This window comes from Carcharodon carcharias, chromosome 13, assembly GCF_017639515.1.
Source record: "Carcharodon carcharias isolate sCarCar2 chromosome 13, sCarCar2.pri, whole genome shotgun sequence".
Classification (NCBI taxonomy): domain Eukaryota; kingdom Metazoa; phylum Chordata; class Chondrichthyes; order Lamniformes; family Lamnidae; genus Carcharodon; species Carcharodon carcharias.
Window position 1 is genome coordinate 55,378,190 of NC_054479.1, and position 11,303 is coordinate 55,389,492.

The following is an 11,303-nucleotide window of genomic DNA, read 5'->3' on the forward strand; positions in this document are numbered from 1 at the left end:
ATTCACAGCACTTAGTGCTTCTAAATCACTAGTTTACAGAAATTCAGAGTAAATTTCGTGACCGCCTATCTTTTGGATGCCGGGGCCAAACGCCATGCATTTTCTGCATTTGTTTTTACAAAACTGTCCGATAACTTTAATTGTTTAGCAAAGCATATTTTGGCGCAGTTTCGATTAGTCTCAATCAGATAGCCGCAACTTTAGATTGGGTGAAGCCTTTGACCGAAAACTGCCCAGATCAGATAAAATCAAAATACTGCGGAGGCTGGAGATCTGAAATAAAATCAGAAAGTGCTGGAAAAGCTCAGCAGCTCCGGTATCAGATGTGGAGAGAAAGACAGAGTTAACCTTTCGAGTCCAATATGACTCTCCTTCCAACATGACCCTGGGAAATAGAGTCATACAGACATGAAACGTTAACTCTGTTTCTCTCTCCACAGATGCTGCCGGAGCTGAGTTTTACCATTATTTTCTGTTTATATTTCAGCTGAGACAAGATTCACGCTTTTAAAATTCAGCGTCACGCTAATCGTAAACTCGGTAAAGTTTCCCTTCAGTAAATTGTCTTCCTTATTCCGACTGATTTAGGACTACAATAAATAAATAAGGCCATAAAGAATGCCAACTGTAAGTAACTTAATAGCGGCCTAAAATTATTGAATAAACTGACAGGGGCAAAGGGGGCCATCTTAGAAGTGAGATGTGGTTTCCTGACAGCAACCATTTCATGCGTTGTTACGCTGACAATGAATTAGGCAAGCTGCCAAGAAATGGTTTTATTGCAGTGAACCTCAACTGATTTTAATTGAAGACTTTAAACGAATCAATAGCTATTTTAAAAGATTTATCAAAATTAGAACTCCTCAAAAATTATTCTTTTAAACATATATGACACTGCAAATTTGAAAAAGTACAACCTTCTGTTCAGTTCAACATAATTACTGGATCTACTTTGTAACAATGCAATGTATAACTATGTAGTGAAACGTGTGTCTGTAATATCAGGTTGCAAGCTGTATGTCTTGGTTATGACTCAGATTTCAAGTCAAATGTTTGACCCTTGATAATTAAAAGCACTGACATTATTTCACCTTTTATAAGTATATATATCCCAAGCTGTATTATGTTACATGTTTAAGTCATTACATTTAAATAAGATCAATTCTTTCGAACACATTTATGGTTATTTATTCAAAAGAATGACCCTACAATTTAATAACAATCAGGACAAGCCTGCACCATTGGAATGTTCGTGGCTGTGGTAACAATAGATGAAGACCAGACAGCTTACATGAATAGTTGGATACCAGCCCAGAAGCAGGCAGTTAAGTAAGATGGTCCTCAATTACAATATAAGTAAAAATATATTAATTAATCCATAGTTTTGTCATAGAATTGGCTTTTAAACTCATGCAAATTAATACTAAAGTTCCCAAAGGAATTTTGCATTAAAGATTAGCATAAAGCCTTCTTACATACTTTAAGTAAAAATACAGACACAAAATGGCTATAAAGAGTGCATTTAAATCTGATTTGAACAAAAGCTCATGCAAATTATGAAAAGACGTGTGTCCAAAATCAGATTGAAAAAAATTGCTCCATTATCAATATTAATTATGCACAAAGGCTAAGACCAATTAAGCTAAATTAAAGAATACGTCAGCTAATTTTTTTTTCATAAAATGTGCTTTAATCATAAAAATATCTGAAGAAAATTACAAAACATTTCAAACTGGCCATCACAAAAAGCGCGATCATATTCAACTTTTCCACATGGATCATGAGGTGCTTCAAAACAATCAACGAATGTTCCAAGCATTTCAAAATGATCATTCCAGACAATCAGACAGTGCAATGGTATTCAAGTTATCAACATCGATCATGTTGCACTTTGAGGTGCTTCAATACAATTATGATCCATTTATTATTCAGTGCAACATTCATTGTGGGTCATGCTGCCTGAGGGGTCGATACAATTCCCAGTCTATCGGTGCACTATGGCAGACAGGTCTTAGACAGTGACCCTTCGCCATTGCACCTTTGTGGCTGCTGCCCCAGGCTTTAGTGCGTCACTCAGCAGGTAGTCCTGGACCTTGGAATGTGCCAGTCTGCAACACTCAGCCACGGGCAATTCCACGCACTGGAAGACCAACAAGTTGCGGACAGAACAAAGACCATCTTTCATGAGTTGATTATCCTCCAGCTGCAGTTGATGTTTGTCTCGGGGTTTGACCCTGAGAACAATCTGTACAGCTCAGAGTCCTGTGTCACAGCACTGCTCAGGATGAACCTTGACAAAAACCGCTGCATCTCTCTCCAGACCTTCTTTACAAAGGTACATTCCACAAGGAGATGAACAACGGTCTCTTCCCCAACACAGCCACCTCGAGGGCAACATGTGGAGGTGGTGAGACTCCTGGCATGTAGGAAGGGTCTGACAGGGAGGGCCTTTCTCACCACCAACCAAGCTACATCTTCTTGCTTATTGGAAAGCTCTGGTGATGAGGCATTCTGCCATATGGCTTTGCCCAGTCTGCCTGGGTACCATACAACAGGATCCACCATCTCCTTTTCCCTCAGGGTCTCTAGGACGTTACATGCCCATCACCGTCTGATGGACTTGTGGTCAAAGGTGTTTCTCTGCATAAATTTTTCCAAGGGGGTACAGAAGGTACAGCAAAGTCCAAATGCTTGGAGCGTTCTGTGGCAGCGTGGTCAGACCCATCCTTCACAATACCAGGGTCAGGTAGAATCTCAGCATGCAGTGACATTTGGTGTTTGCATACCGAGGGCCTATGCATAGCTTGATGCAGCCACACACAATATGGCCATCAGGATGAAGGCAATGTTGGGAATATTTTTCCCCTTCATCTAGAGGTTTATACATTGTGTCCCTGCAAACACGATCGATTTGCGGCCTCCAAATAAAGCGAAAGATGACTTAGGTGATCGTCACTGCGCAGGAGTGAGAAATGGGCCAGACCTGCGCCTCATACAGTTACAGCAAGAGTACCTCACACCTGATGACCAGGTTCTTACTCGCAATGGACAGGGAGCATTGCTCCTACATGCCCAGTTTTCTTTTCATCATAGTCACTCGCTCCTTCCAATTTCTAACACATACCCTGGTCCCTCCAAACCATATCCCCAGCACTGCTAGGCCATCTGACCTGACGTTGAAGTAGTCAAAGGATTGGTCAGCCCAGCTCCCAAAGGACATGGCTTCACTCTTGCCACAATTTACCTTGACTCCTGAAGCCAGTTCAAAATGGTTGCAGATGTTGATCGGCCTGCACGCTGACATCAGATCCGAGAAGAAGCTGGCAACATCAGCCCTGTACAGGGAGGCTTTGACTTGAGTGTTTGCACTGCCTGGGATCATCACTCCTCTTATGCCCGGATCCTTCCTGATGGACTCAGCAAAGGGTTCTATGCAACACACAAACAGGACATGGGAGAGAGTATAGACCTGCCTGACACCAGATTTAATTGGCAAGAATTCTGTTTCCCACCCATTGATTGAGACTGCGCTACATATGTTTGTGAAGAGCACTTGGATCCAGTTAGAGGTTCCAGCCGCAAACCCCATTTGGGAGAGCACATCCACCATGTAGGTGTGCAATACTCTGTTAAAGGCCTTTTCCTGGTCCAGGCTGATGAGGAAGGTGTCCACTCTCCTGCCCCATACATAGGCAGTCATATTCCTGAGTAGCACGAGGCTGTCCTGCTGGGTACAGTGCAGGTCTGGTCAAGGTGGATCACCAACTCCAGAGCGGACTTGACCCAATCGGCGATGATGTTGGACAAAATCTTATGGCCGACATTCAACAGTGAGATGGGTCACCAATTTCTAATTTCCCCCCTTTCCCCCTTGTGCTTGTAGATGAGGGTGATGATGCATTTAGTCATTGATTCTGACATGCAGCCAGGCAGGATCATACTCTTGTACACTTCTAGCAGGCCTGGGCCAATGTAGACCTACAGAGCCGAATACAACTCAGCTGGCAAGCCATCGCTTCTGGGAGTTTTACTCTTCTCGAAGGACTCAAGGGCCTTAGTCAGTTTGTCAGGAGTTAGCAGTTTGTCCAGGCTCTCTCGAGTACTGTCATCTAAGACCTCCATGTTAGAGGGCAGGAAGGCCTGGGAGGCCATGCTGTCTGTGGGCTTCACGTCATACAATCCGACATAATAGGATTTTCTGACCCTCAAAATGTCAGACTGCAATGACTTTGCTGAGCCATCTTCTTCCTTCAAGCTGCTGATCACAGGGCTCTCTCTGTGCACCTGTTGGAAGAAGAAACATGAACACGTCTCATCCTGCTCCACACAGAGGGCTCTGGACCACAAGATGATCCTGGAGGCCTCCGAGGCAAAGAGCGAGGCTTGCTGGCTCTTCACAGCTTGGAGTTGCTCCTTGACATCGAACCCCATTGACTGCAGCCAGAACAGGTTCTGCACGCTTTTCTGGAGTCGGGACATTTCCCTCTAGCTTTATGGACACCTTTGAGGGTAAAAAACATCTTGATGTTCTCCTTAATCGCTTCCCACCATGTGCCAGAGACTCAAGGAGGGTTTTCACAGATTGCCAGCGCTTGTAATACCTTTTGAGTTCCCCAATGTTCTCTGGGGTCAGCAGTTGCACGTTCAGCTTCCATGAGCCCCTGCCAACCCTCTGGCCTTCCTGTAAGTGACAGTCAGTCAGTAGGAGACAGTGGTCAGAGAAGAACACCGGCTTGACGTCGGTGGATCTGACGGTGAATGCAGAGGACACAAAGGGGAAGTCTTTCCTGGAACGGCTGGACCCGTCTGGCCATGACCAGGTGTATCTCCGCTGCGCTCCGTCTGCAGGGTTGCTGAAGGTGACGTGCAGCTTGGCATCCTTTACTGTTTCCGTCAGGAGTCTGGACGTGGCGTCCGGTCTGCTTTCAGCCCTGCTGGATCGTCCAGCTGCATGGATGATGCAGTTGAAGTCGTCGCCCAGAATGACCAGCCTGGAAGACGCCAGCAGCAGAGGACGCTGTTAAAGTACCGTCAGCCACTCGCTGTTTTGAGCTGGGGCATACACATTAATTAACTGGAGCGGAGCATTCTTGAATAATCCGTCTGCCACGAGGAGGCGTCCGCCCACCACCTCGTCAGCCTCGGAGACGGTGAAGTTGTCTCCCCGCAGCAGACTACCCAGGCCGGTGGAACGTGGGTCGTTTCCTCCCGACCAGCTCTATGGCCCGTGATCACTTCATTTAGGGATTGAGGTGCGGTATCGCACAGTCCTGCAGAATATGTCAGCAACTGAAAGGTTGACAACACCTCTTTACCAGGTGGAGGGTTTTGCATCTTCTCCGGTGGTTACAAAAGCCCATCTCGAGGGATACCTTTTGCTAGCCGTAGCCTGACAAAGGATACTTGTTCGAAAGTCTTCAAGGGCTATTGGAAGTGATTCGTAGACTTATGTTTCTTCCTGGGCTATGTGTTTACAAATTAGACCAGGCTAGAGAGAAGACAGAGAATGATTTCGATTACAGACACATGTTCTGTCTATTAAAACTGAGAGGATTTATTTGTATGGACGTATGATTCTTATACATTTGGACTTAACTAATTCTGCATTATAACCTTGTACTAATTCATATTTCGCTTCGAATAAAACGTCTTTTTATTTACTATCCGAAGAGTCTGGCCTTATTTTGTAGGTCCACCTCTCGTTCGAACCTGAGAGTGAAAAATATTTTTTGGTGAATTGGGATGATTCCAAATGGGCATCCATCCAAACATTCTTGCACATTGGCAGCCACGATATCAGGGGCGGGCTAAAAGAATTGATATCCAGATAACTGAATTTAAAGTCTGTAAAAAGAGAATGGGTGTTTTAAGCCATTGGTGCAACTGCTTTGACCTTGAAAGAGACAGAGAGAATGGAACCAGAGATCTACTCTTGGTGCATTAGTAACTGAATTTAGCAAACAGAATAGTTCAGCAAGTAGAAATACTGCTGCTGCGTCGACTGATGTGTCAGCGCCGCAGATAAACCAAATTGCAGTGCCTCGAGTCTCCCCCCACCATCACCACCGCCACACGACAGAAAACTAAGTTGTTAACTCTTTGCTGCCTGGTTTTAAGTATGTTGCTACTCATTGCTGTCTGGTTTTAAGTATGTTGTTACTTTTAATGTGAGTATACCTTGTACTTGAATTGATTTAAGCGCGGTAAAAGGTTTTGAGAGAGAGAGGTTAGACATCATTACTGACACACACTGTCCTGTAGTAGAACTGCTTGGTTACTAAAGCAGCGCCACGCCACGTTGGCGTGCAAAGGTTCTGGTAGAACAAACAGGGACAACGTGGACAGCTAAACCAAGCTAAAAACAAGCTTATGTATCACGATCAGAAAATCCAGGCAACCGAAATTTGTTAGAATAAAATCCATTTCAATCCAGTATCATGTGAAGTTGGACGCCATGTCTAGTCCAGCAGAGGTGGCTGTAAGGGATATTGGGTGCATTGTTGTGGTCTTCCAAAATTACATAAATTCTGGAATGGTGCCCGCAGATTGGAAAGTAGCAAATGTATCCCCACTTTTTTTAAGAAAGGAGAATGTTAGAATCCATTACATCGAATGTGATAATTGGGCACTTTGAAAGTGGTGGTAGGATTGGGCAGAGTCAAAAATCAAGCTTGATAAACCTGTTGGAGTTTTTTGAGGACACGACTAGCAGAATAGATAAGGGGGAGTGGTGGATGTAGTGCATTTTGATTTTCTGAAGACTTTTGATGAGGTCCTACACAGGAGGTTAGTAAGCAAAAATAGAGGACATGGGGCATTGGGCATGATATACTGGCATCGATTGAGGATTGGTTAACAGACAAAAAACAGAGTGGGAATAAATGGCTCATTCTCAAGTTCGCAGGCTGTGACTAGTGGGGTACCACAAGGATCGGCGCTTGGTCCCCAGATATTCACAATCCGTATCAATGAGTTGGATGTGGGACCAAATGTAATATTTCCAAGTTTGCTGTAGGTGAGAATGAGTTGTGAGGAGGATGCAAAGAGGCTTCAAGGCAGGTTAAGTGACAGGGCAAGAACATGGTGGATGGAATGTAATTTGGAACAGAAGTGAAATTATCTATTTTGGTGGCAGAAATAGAAATGCAGATTACTTGTAAATGGCGAGAGATTGGGATGTGTTTGTATCCAAAGGGATTTAGGTATCCTTGCTCATAAGTCACTGAGAGTTAACATGCAGGTGCAGCAAGCCATTGAGAGGCAAGTGGTATGCTGGCCTTTATTGCAAGAGAATTTGAGTACAGGAATAAAGAATTTGCAGAATTGCATGGTATCTTGATGAGACTGCATCTGGACTACTGTGCACAGTTTTGATCTCGTTACCCAAGGAAGGATATATTTGCCATCGAGAGAATGCAACCAATAATTCATCAGACAGATTCCTGTGGTGGCGACATTGTCCTATGAGGAACGATTGAGGGGTCTGGTCCTGTATTCTCTACAATTTGGAAGAATGAGAGGTGACCTCATTGAAGCATAAAAAATTGTTGCAGGGCTGGACAGCCGATATGCAGGAAGGATGTTTGCCCTTGCTTGGGGAGGGAGAGGGGGAGGGGTGGTGTTCTGGAACCAGGGGACACAGTTTCAAAATAAGGGGCAGGCCAATTAGCTGTGGTGGAGGAAAGTTCAACTGAAGCGTCCAAATGGAAATTAGATTGTTATTTGAAGAGGATAAATGTGCTGGGGTATTGGGAGTAGGCAGTAAAAGGGCACTAAGATACATTCGGAGAGCTGGTGGAGGTGTGATGGGCTGAATGGCCTCCTTGTGCACTGTAAAAATTCTGTGATTCTGTGACAGAGGGATCATCACCTTACCACCCCCACCGCAACCACCCCCACCCCCCAACCAGCAAGCAAGAAGGAAGGCACCCTGCCTAATCAGACAGTCAGCCCAGCAATGAGGACAGGGGCAATTGTTTTTCACCTGCAATATTATACTTCTTCTCTAAGGGAGATAAAGCACAATTTCATATGAAAACCAAGAAACTCCCAACTTTCGGTTATTCTCAAAGAACCAGGAGGGAGAAAGCCTTAAGGCATGCAACGTTTTGATCTTAAAGGACTGATTAAGGTCACACTGCGTGCTAGTCTGTTAACAATCTAAGTGCATGTGCCTTCTCTAGATTTCATCTTTTCTTGTGTGTATGTGTCTGTGTGTTTGAGGGGGCGATTGTTTCGTTGCGTTCGCATTTCGGGTGTTTTTCAAATAAATGCTTATTCATCTTTTCGATTTAAACTTGTCAGAAAGCCTGCTTGTGTCTATCGGTTAAAGTCGCAGCACACAAATGTTTAAAATACTCCTTCTGGAATTGTGTTTCGCTGCAAACATTCGAGAGTTGAGGAAAAAAGGGCAAAGTAGTCGAGAGAAAAATGACCGACTGCCGCCCGGTACCAAGTTAAGATTTGCTACCTCCTCCATTGCTGCGTCATCCAGTAAGGAAGAGGATGTTGTCAATATCATAATAAAGGAGCAGGTATGGGAGAAATTGAAAAGGTTAAGATAAAGAGGGTGCATATAAAGGTTGGCAGTGCTCAAATTGCAAATGTGACCCGGTCCAGTGGGTTGACTCCAAGGTAGATGAAAGAGGAAGTGTGGAAATGTTTAAGGTACTAGCCACAGTTTTCCAGCCCTTCCTTAGATATGAAGGTGTTCCTAGAGGACTAGAAGTGCAAATGTTGCATCCCTGCTCACAAAAGAGAAGAGGATTAAATCTGACACTAACAGGCCAGATGGACAATTAACAGTGGCTGGAAAACTTTGAGAGAAAACAAACTGCGCTAAAATTCAAAAGGTTGATAAATGAAATCCAGCCAGCGGGCTTGTTTAAAGGATGTGTGATTGACTAACGTGATTGTGTGTTCTTTACTGAAAAATTGGAGGCAGTTCTTTTTTATTCAGTCATGCGATGTGGGATTCACTGGCTGAGCCAGCATTTATTGCCCATCCGTGGCTGCCCATGAGAAGGTGGTGGTGAGCTGCCTTCTTGAACAATTGCAGTCCATGTGGTGTAGGTACACCCACACAAGTGTTAAGAAGGGAATTCCGGGGTTTTGACACAGCAACAGTGAAGGAATGGCAATATATTTCCAAGTCAAGATGGTGTGTGACTTGGAGGGGAACTTCTAGATATTGGTGTTCCCTTCCATCTGCTGCACTTGTCTTTCTAGATGGAAGTGGTCATGGGTTTGGAAGGTGCTGTCGAAGGAACCTTGGTGAATTCCTGTGGTGCATCTTGTAGATGGTAAACACTGCTGCTACTGTGCGTCGGTGGTGGAGGGAATGAATGTTTGTGGATATGGTGCCAGTCAAGCGGATGGTCCTGGACGGCGTCAAACTTCTTGAGTGTTGTGGCAGCTGCACACATTCAGGCACTGATCCAGTTACATTTATATCAGTTGGATGTAAGATGCAAGGAGGCATTATTATAAATCCATTCTACAGTGATCCAAAGACAATAATTAGAGAATCGTCAACGAGAAAAAGGCAAAGATTTTTCTCAGTGACCTCTTTGAAGTCTATGTAACAGTCACCATGTTTGTGGATGATTCTATATCTTCATTTCCAGAAACACCCTTCAATACACTGACGATTTATGGGTACAGTTTCCAGCTTTTTAAGTGGTCCTCGGGTTTAAAAGTTAACAGCAAATTGTTTGCAAATTGTTGGCACAGAATAGCACTTAATCGAAGTTACTCCTCATGTAGGGTTCCTCAGGGATCCATGTTGGGGCCATTGTTCTTAAGCATCTTCGTCAACGGTTTGAGTTAATGAATGAAATAGACTGTCCTCAAAATAGGTCACGCCATAAACACATTTGCACGTATTGGGAACGTAGATCAAACATGTCAGCTGATTTAAATACTTTAGGTGGCCGATTTTCTTCAACTACATAAATGTAGTTTGAGGCAATTGGGTCCGGTTCATACAAGGCTCATCCTACAGCAGTACTAACTAAACGTGATGGAACAGGAGAGAAAATTGTGGTGGGGTCACAGTGGAAAAATGTTGAAGGTTTAGAACCACTGTCCTGAAAGGATATTAGAGTCCATTGCCAAGGCAGTGCAATATGAAGCTAAAGCCACAACACTTAGCTTGTATACAATGCCCTGATATCAGCGCATTTAAGTACTATAGTCACATTTGGCCCTATCACAGGGATGGAGATACAGAGGCCCCGGAAGATTTCGAGAGTAACAGAGGCAAGAAAGACCCGATGTCATCGGGCTGTTAGCTGTCAGAAAAGACTAAAGGATTTGTTTCCATAAGTGAATGTAGACGTAGAAAAGATATTACTGTCATTTTTAATGGAATAAATTATTTCTGGCCAGAGGGAGAGATTATTCGAGATGGATAGGAATAAAACAAGAGGTTTGAATATAAATTTCCAAAACAGGAAATTGAGACCAGGAAAATGATTATTAATTGTGAGAGACAAATCGATCTCTGGGACTCATAACAGAGCTGGCCTGTATGTGTTCCGCAATGACAGTTAATTGGAAGATGAACAGATTAAGGGAGATAAAAGCAGAATGCTGCGGATGCAGAAAATTTGAATTAGAAACATAAAATGCTGGAAATACAAAGCAAGACAGACATCACCTGTGACGAGAGAACCCGAGAAAACGATGCAAGTTACAGAATAGGGAGAGACGAATGGAACTAGTCTACGAAATACTAAGGCATTAGCTACCGTCAGAGTAAGAGGCAGTACAATAAAATCTAAATTGCTTTTGCGCTGCATGTATGTGAACGCACGGAGTGTGGTTAATAAGATTGGTGAACTTCAGGCGCAGGCAGACACCAGAGGGCATGATGTTATGCACCTAACGGAGACCTGGCTGACAAAAGGGCAGGACTAGGTACTAAATATTCCTGGGTGCAAAGTATTCAGGCAAGGTAGGAAAGGAGAGGAAGGCGGAGCGGTAGCAATATTGATTCAGGAGAACCTTACCGTCCTGTAGAGAGATGTCCCAATCCGGTCAGGGACAGAATCGATTTGGCATAATATAGACTGAGATACTAATAGGAAAATGGCAGAGAAAAAGAGAGAGAGAGCAAAGCTTCTGAAGTGTATTCAGGGGAAATTTTGAGATCAGTATATTTGTGGCCGAAGGGGGAAGGAGATGCTGCAGTATCTGATTCTAGGGAATGAGGGAGCATTAAAGGGACAGTAATCATAACATCATATAAGAAGATCTTGTGCCTCATTTCCGAACTTGATGGCCATAGTTCATTATGTGAC